Below are 15311 nucleotides of genomic sequence, written 5' to 3' on the forward strand. Positions count from 1 at the left end.
TCAAAATTACTTTGAGATATAATTTTACCCTAGTCAGGATACCCATGGTTAAAAGCACTAAGGACAGCAGATGGCGTGATTGTAAAAATAAGGGGGTGCTTATTCACAGCTGATGGAGTGAAAACTGGTGCAGCCACCATGAAAGCCAGTGTGGAAGTTCCCCCCAAAGTTAGAAATACATATACCATATGAGCCAGCTCTTCCCTAGCCCTGGAGAATATACCCCAAAGACCCTCTAACCTACCATAGAGATACTTGCTCATCCATGTTCATTGCTGCTCACAGTAACTAAGAAATGGAAACAGCTTAGAAATCTATCAACGAATGAAAGAAAATGTGTTATATCTACAAAATTAAACTGACTGACTCCTAAGCCTTTATAGTTATGACTGCAGATCAATGCATCTCTCAATCCTCATAGAAAAGGTTCTTTGTGTAGTACATGTTAATTAACACAGAGACCTACAGCTGCTCAAGGTACAGAAAGAGTTACTGCCGAGTTCTTAGTCCTATACTGAACACCTACATCACAGCCTGCCCTCCCGAGGCTCAAGAATTCAGTGCAGGAAAGGGTGAAGACATAAGAGCTAGAGGTAGAAGATGACTATCAGGAGGCATTGTTCTCAAGAGATAGCAGGGGAGCTGCACTTACAGACTCACAGACTCACAGTGGTTGTGACAGCATGCATTAAGCCCTGGCAATGTCAAGTCAGGCAAAAATCCCAGCATAAAAAAGGAAGGTTGGCACAAATCCCCATTCTTAGCTGAACAGCTACTGGCAATTGATGGCTTCTGGAAAAGGGATTGTCAGTATTCTTTAGGGTGTATTCCCTGGTAGGCTGACCATGATCAACTTGATAACCTCACTCCAAAAAATGTTAGCATCATGCATTGGACTGGATGGGTTTAGGATGAAGAAACAAAGACAAAGCTAGGTGATGGAACAGGGGAGTTGATCTGGAGGTGGCGTATAGAATATCATCAAACTGCTTTCTATGACTCCTTCAAAGCACTAATTCAAGTGTTAGGAAGAAAAAAATTTCAAGTGAGAAACACTGTATGAATCTCTGCTAGTATGACTATTTAAATGAATCACCACAGGCACCCAGCAGCGATGTTGACACTGTCTGTTTGGGGTCATACAACGATTATACAATAGTTATCAGGCAGGGAAAATTTTTCTTTCCTCACCCCAGGGCACATTTAGTAAGAGCTGGAGTTGATGTTATTGACATTTAGCAGGTAGAGGTCAAAGATCCTTCTAAACAGCTTGTAATGCACAGGAAAGCTCTGCATAGCAAGGAGTTATAGTGACCAAAATGTCAATCATGCTGAGGTTGAGAAGCACTGTCTTTGGTCAAGATGCCTTACCCAGCAGGACCAAACTGAGTTTCCTCTTTTAGGAATCAAAGGGGTCATTTGGTGGTCAGATTTGTGGTTGGAAGGTGTCTCAGGGTTTCATTGTTGTGAAGAGACATCATGACCAAAGCAACTCTTATAAGGGACAGCATTTTTACAAATTTTCATTATTACTTTTATTTTTTACAGTCCAGCAATTGTCCCCTTTCCAATTCCCCCTCCCACAGTTCCTCATTCCATTCCTTTCCCCCCTTGTCTTTAAGAGAATGTCCCCCACCCCTGCCTACCAGGCCTCCCCACTCTCTGGGACCTTAAGTCTCTCCATGGTTAGGCATGTCTTCTCCCACTGAGGCCAGACCTGGCAGTCTTCTGCTATATATGTGTCAGGGGTCAAGTACCAGAGACATGGGAGGTGAAAGACTCTTAGGACTCAAAAGGAGGGTTCAACAGTCAAGAGAAGGAATTCAGATAGGAATTCACAGAATCTACCTCTAGTTGAAAGAGAGGGCATCAAGTGGAGGGATGAGGTTGCCATTCCACAGTCAAAAATTCTGACCCAGAATTGTTCTTGTCTAAAAAAACTGCAGGGACAAAAATGGAGAAGAGACTGAAGAAAAGGTGGTCCAGTGACCAGCCCAACTTGGGATCCATTTCAAGGAGAGGTTCCAAGGCCTGACATGATTACTGATGCTGTGGTGTGCTTACAGACAGCCTAGCATGGCTGTCCTCTGAGAGGCAGCATCTAACCCTAACCCTAACCCTAACCAGCAGCTGAGTGAGACAGATACAGATACTTAAACCCAACAAATTGAGTGAAGTAGGGGATCCCTGTGGTTGAATTAGGGAAGGGCTGGAAGAAGCTAATGAGGAGGGTGACCCCATAGGAAGACCAGCAGTCTCAACTATCCCAGACCCCTGAGATCTCTCAAATACTGAGCCATCAACCAGGCAGTATGAGGGACAACATTTAATTGGGGCTGGCTTACAGGATCAGAGGTTCAGTCCATTATTATCATGGCAGGAAGCATGGCAGCATCCAGGCAGACATGGTGCTAGAGAAACCTTGAGATATATGTTTTGTTCTGAAGGCAAATAGGAGAAGACCTAATCCTCAGGCAGCTGGGAGGAGGGTCTCAAAGCCCATACCCAAAATATCACATTTCCTCCAACAAGGCCACACCTCCTAATAGTGCCACTCCCTGGGTCAAACATATTCAAACCACCACAGAAAGCAATTAAATTAGGTCATATGTTGATAATGTCTTCAAAAACAGTGTAAGAGGGTACTTCCAACTGCTGTCTGCAATCCTCTGTTTGATCTATCTCCTATTTGACTCTAAGACAAGACTCTCAACAACTTTCTTCACATTTGCTGTACTTTGAGTCTGTCATGTATCCTGTGTTATTTATTTTCTCCTTGCTTTTACAAAACACCCGAGGGAAGAAAATTAAGGAAGTATGGCTCACAGGTTGAGGGTACAGACCATCATGGCAAGGAGGTTTGGTGGCAGGAACTTGAGGCAGCTGGTCACATTTCATCTAGTCAGGAAGCAGAAAATGACAAATGCTTTTATCAATCTAGTTTTCTTGTTTTCATTACAATCCAAGACCTTATCCCATGGACTAGTGATGCATCCATTTATGGTGGGTCTGAAAAAATTAAAAAAAAGACTCTTTCACAGATAGGACAAGAGATTTGTTTCCTGGTAATTCTAGATCCTGTCATGTTGACAATGGAAGAACCCTTATATCCCAAAGACCCATGCATTGAAGGCTTCATCTCCTCCCATAGTTCTGTTAGAATGTGTTGGAACCTTTAAAAGGTGTACCTCCATGAAAGCTCTTGTTTAGGTTTTGGGACTGAAGCTTCAATGGGGGCTGTAGCACTGATCTCTTCCTCTCTTTCTTCATCTCCTGCCTGACACAAAGCTAGTAGCTTCCTGGAACTTTCATCATGATGTTCTGCCTCACCATAGACACAAAGTACTAGTCTTAACTAACGCTAAGTCAAAATAAACTTTCCCTGTTTTAAGCAGACTTGTCTCAGTTATTTATTTTAGTAACAGAAAGCCAACCAACATGGTGTTCAAATGCTTTCATTAGTTCAAGTTTGCTTACAACCAAAGAACTTTCGTTAGTCAGTACTGTGTACCACTAATAGCAGAATTACATTCCGAGGCAGCAAAAGCCAATAGCAAAATGTTGGCTCATGATTCAGGGATGTTTTGCTCTTTCAAAATTTCAAACACCTTTAAATAATGACATCAAGATTGGTTCTCCTTTCTCTGTTCTATGACTAGGAGGCAGAAGGACATGTTGGACAAACTATATATAGTTTGTACTCTTGTCCCCCAAAGGGGACTCTTCTTGAGTAAAAAATAGTTGCAATGCTATGTGTGAATCATTGCAAATTAGAGTTGCAAGCTATTGAAGAAATCTGCTACTGCCAGAAGCTTCCACCCAGCAACCTATGGGGACTTTGCAGTCACCCACTCCAGGATTGGAATTCCAGCCATTCACAGCCAGCAGCATACACCTATGCAGCCATATTGGAATCTCACTGTGTAGTTTAATATACTTGCCACTTTCACACCTCCCCCTTCATATTGTAAAAGCAACCCAAAGCTCTCTCATTTTGAGTCAGAAAAGTTGAGTTACTTTATTATAACTAGCTAATAGCTAAATCTAAAAACCACAGCTCCTGGATCAACATGGGAGTGCCTATGGAAGAGACTGCTATTTACAGGGTTTTATACCTTCTTCCTTTCAGGTACCACAAGCCCATCAGCCACAGGTCTAGTTAATGGACTGTGGTCAGAAGCCATAAGCAGCACTTCAGCTCTACCTGTCCCCCACACCCCGCCCTGTTCATCAGACTGGTTTCCAGGTAGCAGCCTCAAATTAAAACACATATCCAGGCCACCATGGGTGGGATTCATATATTGAAGATGGTATTGGTTCTTATTTTGACCTAACAAACTGTACATGAAAGTTCCCTGTCAGTGTCTACCCACCCATAATGATTACAAAATCAAGAAATTACTTGTTACAAATGTTAGCTAATCTTTAGAAGTCATTTAAACTGCATAGTGCTGAGAGCCTGTAATCCAACCTACTTGGCAAGGGTCTCTGCTGAGATAGAAGAATCACACGCTCATGGCCAGTCACATAGGCAACATAGTAGGCTCTTTCTTGAAGTAACAAGAAAAAGGAGAACTAGGGGCATGTCTCAGTGGTCTAGGATTTGCCTAGCATGTGTACGGCCCCAGGTCACTCCTTAGTTCCCCTCACCCTCACAGAAGTTCTTTGCCCCTGTCATGACTCCACACTCGCTGTGTTAGATGTGCTTCTGTAGAATGAAATATGACTTCTTCTCAGTGAAGGGCAGAGAAATGTAGGCTTCATGGTGGTCATATTTTGAAACAGATATCATGTTCGTTTCCATTGGAATTCCACTGGGAGCTTGGCCTACCTGATTACAAAACTGGGGACAAGTGACATCATTTCTTAAAGATCTTTAGGAAACGACAGTAAAATTTTAATTGGAAGCAAAGACCATGAATCCTTTTCCAGGAATCTTTAAAAGTCATCACAATAACTTTTCTCCTGTGTTTTCTGTGGCTTTTGATTCTGTTCCCAAGGCTGCTTTCCTTAGGATTAGTTAGTGTGCAGAACACAGCATTCTCTCTTCTTGGTGGTTCAAAGACAGACTGCAAGCCAGTCTTTCATGATGAAAGGGGAGGAAGTCCTGCTTCTCTAATCCCTAGCTGAAGAGAGCCTGCCACCAGGACAGAGTGGTAGGAAGCCAGGAGAGTGGGCAGGCCAGAGGCCATAAGGTAACCACAGCACAACAACAGCATTTAGCACACGGTTTCCATAGCTGTACTGTTAAATCTCCACACTATTGTTAGCCTTACCAGCCCCCAGCTTTACAGATGAGAAAACACATTCATGGAGATAGAGCTGTTTACCACGCTTAGCAGTGGACTTGCTGCTTGGCCTTGAACAGATAGCCTGGTTCAAAAGCTTTGGGTCAGAATCAGTCCCATTAATTTCTTTGTTGGCTGACAGGTTGGGGAAGGTAAAAGAGCATCCAAAATGTCCAGGTTAAGGGATTTCAGACAGTCCAAAGAATGTGAGAAGGAGGTAGACTTTTAGGGAAGAGTAAAAACAATATTTTATGGGTACCTGCTGATATAGAGAGATGTTACCTGCCATGTGTGGCAGTTATGTTGGCAGAAAGGGCATAGTGACTTTGTGGGTGGTTGAGGGTCCTATCTAGTGATTTGCAAGTGTACTCAGACTGAAGAGCTGCCAAAGACCAGCCTATAACTTCTGTTTCAACGTTCTGATGTGTGAGTATCCTTGTTCTGCTAAAATGTTTGATTTTATGCTAACATTCTCCTTCATTTGTTAATTTATCACATTTGTGGAGGTTTTAGGTTGTGCTATCCCAGAAGGGATCCATGATCTAAGTAATTTTGAGGTAATATCACAACCCCCTGAACATATGATGAGGAAGCAAGAAGAGAAAGAAGCAACACAAGGAGCATTGGTGACCATGGTACCTCTGGGTGCAGGTGGGACTCGGCCACATGGGGAGGGGGAAGTCACCAGCTGGACAGTGAATGCTGAGATCCTGAGTGGACAACAAGAAACATGTGCTACCATGGGAATGGGCAGGAGTCGGGGCTGTGTTGGTGAAAGAGCCATAGCCCAGGAAGTAATAGCAAGCTAGGATGGGATTTCTTAAGTACCATCACTTTTCTTAGTGAGTATACATGCTTGAGTGTGTCTGTCCAGGTGCATGTGTGTGCATATACCTGTCATGGAGGCCAGAAGTCAACCTTTGGTTTCTTCCTCAGTTGCTCTCCATCTTGGTTTTCTTTTTTTCTTAAGTTGGAGTTTCTCATTTTATTTGGAAATTCACCGATTTATATAGACTCCCTAGTACTGGGATTACAAACAAATGCCTCTGCTCTTTGTTTTACTGTGGGTTCTTTGCTTTACTTGGGTCTTTGTGCTTATGCACTTTGCAGATTTAGTCATCTACCCTGCTCTGCCTTCTAGTTGTTGCTTGAGACAGGGTTTCTAATTGGTCTGGAACTTCTCTGAGTTGGCTGGGCTAGCTGGATAGTGGACTTTAGGGATCTAGCTGTCTCTGTCTTCTATCTTCAGGAAATGGCATGCCACTGTATGGCTTTACTTCCATTCTGGGGATCGAACTCAGATCATTACGATTGCAGGACAAGTGTCTATCAGTTTAGATATCTCCTCAATAGAGACCTTCTCTCTAATGCCACCTACGCCTATATCCATGAGGGTATGGTTAAACAGTAATGTTCCACCTCTAGACCTCAGTTTACTGCTTTCTAAAAAAAAAAAAAAAAAAAAGAGAAAGAAAGAAAGAAAGAAACTTGGGTGCACTTCACACTCAGATACTCTCTGGTTCTTTATATTGAAAAGCCTGTGGTGAGGCTGGAGATGTTCAATGTTGAGTACTTACAGGCATTGGGTTTGATCCTCAGCACCGCAAGAAGTGCACCAAGTCCTGTGTATATGCAAAAGCAAAATAAAACAAAACAAAACACAAAACCCCTGGGTTGATGCTCTGGACTATCAGCACCCTGACCATATGGGACATCTGTGATGGCTTTCCTTATTGAGCAATTCTTTGGCAGCAAGAGAAAGAGTTAACTGTGGCGTTTCATTTTATAACAGCACAATGAGTTGAGGCACTACTGTCAGCGCTATTCATAGAACAGCAAACAAAGCGAGGTTGACCATTGGTCTACACTGCATACGTAATCAGTAATGGAGCTAGAGATCGAGCTCATGCCAACCTGAGTCACATGTGTTCTAGTCTGTTCTTGCTCCTGTGGTGGGGATAGTGTCTGGAACGTCTCTTATGGAATCCACTCACATGAGGTGTGTACAGAAAGCACAGTGATGCCCTTTGTTCTGTAATTCCTATCAGTCATGTGGACTATGAGCACCGTGTCTGTCTGACAGGCATAGGACTGGCTGTGCCCTAGAGTGGGATCCATTTTTGAAATACACGTTTTCAAGACTGTCATTCTTGTCATTGCCACCGTATTAGCAATGGTTTCTGGAGGAATTCCACATACCCGGCACTATTCTTAGTCCTTCATTCTATCTGTACATTCTATTTGTGGAAGGACCCCATGGCATAGGAATGGTCATTGCTCCCCATTTTGATTGGAACACATACTGTATTAGCTAAGTTTTCTAGAGGAGCAGAAGTGATAGGACAATACATGTAAAGGGATTTATTAGATTGGCTTACATGATAGTGGTTGGGTAGTTCAACAGGAGCCAACTGCGCACTGGAGAATCTAAGCATTGCTGTTCAGTCCTCAAAGCTGGATGCTCCAATAGTACCACTCGGATGCTGAAGGTTCTCAGTTCACACTGCAAAAGCTGGTGGGGCCAGATTCTAACAGCAGCAACAACAGGATAAAAGCATCAGTAGCAAGGAGCAAAGGCAGTGCTGCCCACTCTTGGAGAGAGAAGAACCCATTTTTTCCTCTATCAGTTATTCATTATGGGAAGTAAAAGTTAACAATTACACATGGTCAGTGAGCCAAGATTCTGACTTCAGAGACCAGAATGTGTTCTCCAGCTTGAGTTCCTTTTCCATATCTGCATGTTGAAGCTTGGATCCATTTTATCATCTCAACTGGAAACCATTAAAAGGAGATGACTGAAGACCCTCCTCATCAGTCTACGTTCTCAGGTGTTAATTGTAGCTTAACCGTGAGCACACACGATGCAATCTTTCTGCATGCTCTTTAGCTGTGACTTGGATAACATCCAAATACATTTAAAGAACAACCCATTCAGGGTTATGGTGCCTGGATCCTTGTGATTAAGCAAGAGCTGTGCTGCATACCAGTGCCTCATAGATTCTGTGCTGGATGGTTTTATGTCAACTTGACATAAGCTAAAGTCATCTGAGAGGAGGGAACCTCAATTAAGAAAATGCCTCCATAAGATTGGGCTGTAGGCAGCCCTGTAGGGCATTTTCTTAATTAGTGGTTGATGGGAGATGGTCCCCTTGTGGGTGGTGCCATCCCTGGGTTGGTGATTTAGGGTTCACTGGGAAACGAGGTTGAGCAGAGCCATGAGAACCAGCCAGTAATCAGCTCTCCTCTATGACCGCTGCATCAGCTCCTACCTCCAGGTTGCTGCCCTGCTTGAATTTCTGTTTTGACTTTCTTTGATGATGAACTGTAATGTGGGAACTTAAGCCAAATAAACACTTTCCTTCCTAGGTTGCTCTGGTCATGGCATTTGTCATAGCGACAGTAACCCTGACGAAGATAGTATCTATTCACACTCTGCTACTAGTGACCTGTGGGCCAAGGTAAACAACTTATTCTGTTCAGTGGTGGAGTTTGGAAAATGGCTGTTTTTTTTTTTGTTTTTTTTTGTTTTTTTTTTTGGTTTTGTTTTTTTCTCTCGAGATTATAATTATGTGATTTCCTCACCTCCCCTTTCCTCTCTGGGTAAGGTAGCTAACTGAGAACTCCAAAAAGCATCCCCCTACCCACCCCTAGCCAGGATCACAGGCTATCACGGTCAGTCTTTATCTCAGTGCTGAGAATCTGAACTTGAGTCTGCAGGCTTGTGCAGCAGACACGTTACTGACTGAGTCATATTCCCAGACCCTCTAAAATTAAAAATAGAAATCTGTCTGGTCTCTCCAATTAGCATACTAAGTATAGTAATGACTGGGATGTAGTCAAAGCAGATTTTCTAGTTTGCTGGTCAGTAGAAATTTCTGAATTTATATAACTCTTATACCTCTGCTGACTATTATGGTGGTAGCCAGAATATGTAACTATTGATTGAGTCCTTGAAATACAGCTACAATTTACTGAGGGCAGTCTACTTCAATCTTAAAGAACTCATAGTTATTCCTAGATAGACATCTGTGACTAATGACTCCTATTGTACATGTACCTTTGTGTGTATGTATGATATGTTTGCATGTACAGGTGTGTGTAGATGCATATAAACATATATACATTAATATACAGAGGCCAGATGTCAGTATTGGTGTCTTTCTCAATTGCTCTCTACCCTGTTTTATGAGATAGGGTGTCTCGCTGAACATGGTGCTCACTGGTTCAACAAGGTAGCCCCAAGAATACTCCTGTCTCGGCAGTGCTGAGGATCCAGGCCCTCATCCATCTCCCCTCCTCCTGGACAGTGCACCTTGAGAAACTCACCTCAGTGAAGGGAGCAAAGAACTTCCATACAACTTATTTTGTGCAGAGTTAAAGAGGCTTCTATGCTTCCAAGTTTTACTAACTATTACTAAGCGAAAACCCTATCATTCTTCTAACCATTTTGTTCCTCCAATAAGCTACCATCATGTGCCTGGTCTGCTGTGGATGTTGGTGGTACACTGGTGGGTGAATGGGCTAGAAACCCTCACCCTTGTGTAGCAAAAAAAACCAAACAGTCTCCACTCACCAAATAGATAACAAAAGTGTATGGAGGGCCAGCAAGTCAAGGAAAAGGGGTTGAGGGAAGGGAAGCTGTGGGAGTTGTAACTATGAACAGGCAGGAAAAGCCTTGTGGAGAAGACTAATAAGTGGAATGTGATTGTTTGCTGAAGGAGAGTTGAATGTGATGGCCAATTGGCAGGGACTATGAGACAAAGGGCTCCCAAACAACTCAGGGGGAATTGGGGAACTGTGGTGGGAAGAAAGGGAGACACAGAAGAGACTTGTCCCAGGGTGGTCACCATGGATGTAGATGGCTGCTCATGGCAGAGTCACTAACCCAGTGTTCTCTCAACCTTCCCAGTGCTGCCACCCTCAGGTCCTGGTGATTCGCAACCATAAAAGTATTTCTGTTTGTACTTCATATCTTCATTTTGCTACTGTTATAAATAGTAATGTAAACATCTGAGCTTTCTGATGGTCTTAGGTGACCCCCGTGAAAGGGTCATTTAACCCCAAAGGGATCATGTCCCACAAAGTGAGAACCACTGCACTAATATTTGCTGAGACACTAGTTTGAGGCTGTGAGAGGAAGACAAGTCCAGGATGAGTCCAAGAAGAACTGTAGTGCAGTCTTTTAACTGAGCGGATGGAGCACATTTATAATGCAGCTTTAATATATCAGGAAGAGGCTAAATCATTTATACTCAATACCTGGAAATGAGCCACTATGCCCTTGCATGCCGGGGTAGACATCAGTTATGGGTTTGGTTGTGACTTGAGCACCCTTTCCAGTTCTCCTGGAAGCCAGTGTCTCGGAGCTGGTGCTCAAGATAAAATCATCAGTGAGGTCCATTATACTGGTCCAGTTAGGAAGGTGGGGGATGCATTTCATGAGTTCTCAAGTGAATGACTTCATCTTATGTAGTTGCTTACTTTAATGAGATTGGATTCTTGAGAAAAACCTTTTCCTGGGAATCAATGAGAGGAAAAGATTGACAGAGCCCAGTGAATTTCTCCTCTGATATCCGGCTGTTTGCATCTCTCATTATCCGCTAGAATCCTCTGCAGCAAGGGCTGGTAGGTGCTGCTGTAGTTAGGATGCTCTGCAGAGCTGCTGCTGCTGCCGTTCACTCTTGTTTCTTCATGGCTCGGGTCACTTCAAGTGATTGATAAGAGTTGGTTAGCTTGAAGGCATTTGAATTAGCAAAGGGGCCCACTTCAATGTGACCTCACTGGATTAAATAACACTGTTAAGTGTTCATTAAGTACTTATTTCATGCTAGGTACCAAAGGTTTAGTGGTGTCAGTGAGGAGAACAGTATGGGCTGTATTTCATCATCCTTAAGGCCAAATCGATTGGGAACCTGCTCCACTAACCCAGCTAGATACTAACACACGGCACAACGTGCGATCCAGTTCTCACCTCACCGAGCTCAGTTCCATAGGGATGCTCTCTGCTTCACTGAGTATTTCAAGGCCACAGAGCATTGAACTTTGACATTCCAAAGCATGTTGTTCCCCCTTTCTTTTCTTAGACATGTGCTGAGGACACTTTCTCCATTTTATAAATCAGTGTCTGAAAGCCAAACAAGGTTAGTAATTTCCCAAGACCACATACCTGAGCTATTGGGGCTCTTGTTCTCAGAAGGGTTTTGCTTTCCAAAGGGAATGAACTGAAAACATTTATGACTTTCTTAGCTTAGAAGTTGCCACTGGTATGTAGTGAAGAGGCCAAGGGAGCTGCTGAGCACCGCGCAGTGCACAGAGCAGCCCCACCACAAGGTTGGTCAACCGAATGCCAGCTGCTTTAAGGTTGAGAGATTCAGCTTCTTAATCCAGAACTTATCAGAGCTGTGACTTTCCTTACACCATAGATGATGGAATGATACTTTCAGATACATGCATATGTTGATATTTTACATTTAAGACTGCAAACATGCACCAGTAGGAGACATTTCACATCTCTGTACAGCATCTCTGTACAGCATCAGGGAGTCATGAGTCACAGGAGTCATACCTTTGACTGTTATGCACTCCTAGATCCCTACTGCTCAATTTATTTCCTGTCCACCATGAGATAAGTAGCCCCTGTCACATGCTCTGCCTGCTGTGACACTCTGCTTTACTGTGTACCCAGAATCAATGGAACAGGACCACACAGAGATTTCTCTGATGCTATGAGCCAAAATAAACCTTTCTCTCCGAGGGTGTCCCTGTCAGGTGTCCTGTCTCAGTGATGAGAATCCTGACTAATGCAGAGGTCTTTGACCACTTTGCCTCCCAGCATCTTTAAGTTTCCCCCTTGTTTGCTGTTTGCTGTAATTTACTTCTTCTGGTTGGGCTGGTCAAGGTCTTTTCTATCTGCCTGCTTTACAGTCTCATGAAGACAGATTTGTCTCTTTATTTCGTGCTTCCCTTCAACACACAGCACAATGAACGGCCAACATTTAACTTGAAAACATTCAGTTCCGAGCATGCATCTGTTGAGAGAGAGAGGATTTCAAGTCACTTATGCACATGTAGATAAAGATGCTAACATGGCAGTGTGTTCTCCACCTAGGAAGCTGTGGAACCCCGCATATTAAAAAGCTTCCAGAATAGTTTCCCAAAGGCCTAGTTTCCCTTCTCTTATGAAATTTCTTTTTCTTTCTTTCTTTTCTTTTATTTTTTTATTTATTTATTTTTTTTTGAGCGAAGACTGGTGACAGACACAACCTGTCTCATGAGGTTCTGAAAACCTGACTTGGGCTGCAAGAGAATGAAGAAAGGACAGACACATCGATGCATGTACAGAAAATCTGTGTTTAGGTGTGCTGGGCATGCCTCGGATGAAGCTGTATCAACTACCCAACAGCCTGGAACCTCAGTGTGTTTACTATGTATGGCACAGGTGGGAGGGCCTCTGTGGGAGAGCAGTCTGGGACTGTCAGCGTCCTGGAGGAGGAGCCTGCAGTTGCTAGTCTTTGCACTCACTGCTCCATCTTTTGTAAGCACTGTACTTACACACAGTGCCCGTGGGTCGGAGGCATTAGTCCTCGACATGGCCCTTCCTCTGGCAGTGGTACACATCCCCTCGTTCTTCAGCTCTGGCAGGCTGGACCCAGGGATTTGCCTTCTTGAGTGAGATATGGCAAAGTCTGGACTAGGAGTTTGTAGGAAAGGCTTTGAGAGGCCTGGTGTATGCTTCTCTCAAGTTTGTTCCTTCTGAAAAAAATTTAGCCCAGTGTGGTGGGCAGCTTGGTGATCCCAGCTGACTGGAACTTCCAACCAACTGTTTCCAGGGCACTGAGTGCTCCGGCCAAACCTTCAGCCTGGAGGGAATGTAGTCCTGCCAACGACTATGTGAGTGGGATTGGGGGTGGAATCTTCTCCACTCAAGTGAGATTGTTGACTTAGAAGCCCAAAAATGATTTTCTATACCATGTAAGGTGCTGTGAAATGAGGACCGTGACCCTCAGAATCAGAGGTTTCTGACCCATTGACACTATACACAAAAATGTTGTTTGAAGATGCTAGTTTAGGTGACAACTTGTTAGGCAGAAACAGCTAATTAATACAAACTACCTAAGGGCCGGGAGGGGGAGACTAATAAGAATCAAACTTTCACATCAAGGGTACAGTTATGTTGGAGGAAAAAGATCATTCACATATAGACAAAGGCTTGCCTGGCATGCACTCTGAGGCTTAAGAGTTAGGGAAGGGAGGCAGTTCAGACAGGGGCCACAGCCAAACCTCTAGAAAGGCTGCATATACCCCGAGAAGGGACCTGGGGGATTGTCTTATGGGTAATGGGTACACTGAAGTAATCTGAGCACTGTAATATGTTAAAGGAAAGCTGTGCCAAAAAGGATTTTACATTTGGAGTCAATGGGTTATACTGTTAAATTGTTTCATGTTGTATCTCTTAAATGCACGAGCCGTGCATTCATTCTCATTGTTAATAATTAATGCGAAGCAAAAAAATATCCCCTTTCAATGTTTTTAACCTACATTTTTCTTCCATAAAGGGATTCGGACTTTATTTGTTGTGTTGCATATGGGAATGAAATGGGCAGTCATGTGGTGGAGCAGGCTAGAACACTCTTTCTAGAGACATTGTTTTAGTACCAAGAACTTGAGCAAATTTGCATTACCTTGGTAAGAGCCGTGACCCTCTAGGCAAAGATCGCTTGATAAGACACTTGTAGTAATCTGCATCTTTTAAGGTCAATTTCCTCTTATTTAAAAGTAAAAATTTATTTTAGACTTTGATAATATAGAAATACGCATCTTAGTGACTCAAAACATGAGCCCCAGCACCACACTGCCAAAGTTCAAATCCTGACTCTGCTATATGCTAAATGACCTCATCTGAGCTACCTGATTTCCTTCAATGTAGGATGGAGATAATAGTTCATTGATCACGGGGATGAACTGTATGAATGTGTGTGAAGGGTCCTATGAAAGTGGTTGATATTAATGTACTGTTTGGGGCCACGGTGTGTGTAATGTTCTAAACTTACTTTCTTTTTAAACATTGTATCTTGGAGAACTTTGAGACACTATTCCCTTTTAAATTAAAATTTACTTTGAGATATCTATAAATTCTCAGGAACTTGTATGGAAATCTACATAGATCCTTTCAGAAGTATTAAGTACTGTTAACACTGTGCAAAGCCAAACTACAATAGCACAACTTGGATGTAGCATTGATACAGGCTTCGTGATGTGTGATGCAGGCTGCAGGAAAGCTACCGGCATTTCTTAGTTTCCATAACATTTGGATTTCCAAGACTGTGTGCCCACCTTTTGGCATCTCTGAGCACTGAGTGTTTCAGAACCAGCCAGGTGTCTGATGAGCTCTGGGCCACACAGCTGTTGTCACTGGTGTGTAGATGGTGATTAGAGGTGTATTCAGACTCGTGGGTGGTTGGGTACTAAGCTCACATTTTCTCCATGGCTTGTAACTATGGGGTTTAGTTGTCTTGGGAAGATTGCATCTGTTCAAAAGAAAAAGAACAAACACCAGAGCATCCACTAAAGTGCAGAGAGTTTCAGAGTTTACCTTCCCTGTGGGAACAGCAGGAGAGACTAGAGGGAGACAGAGGCATGATGGGCCCAGGAAAGGTTAAGAAAAAAGTTTCAGGCAGAGAAAGGAGATTACTAATGTAGGTAAGTAAACCTCTGGTGATCTTCATGGCAGCATGCTGAGAGACCCTGAGACACCAGGTCCCAGAGCCACCTCTGGGACATTAAGAAGATAGCCATCTAACTGCCAGAAAGGCCCTTGGGGAAACTGTCAGCTTTTAGGGGACAAAATGATAGACAGAATTTAGACATGATTTTTCACAAAGGTGCGAGATTTCCAAAAAGGAAAAAGAGCACTCTTGAAAGACTACATGGCCTGAGTTACATTATTTATTTATTTATTTTGCTGTGTAACGAAGGGCAGATTAACAGAGCATCTCCATTACCTTGTGTGGGTGAGGAATCCTA

Source organism: Micromys minutus (assembly GCF_963924665.1).
Source record: "Micromys minutus genome assembly, chromosome: 3".
NCBI classification, from domain to species: Eukaryota; Metazoa; Chordata; class Mammalia; order Rodentia; family Muridae; genus Micromys; species Micromys minutus.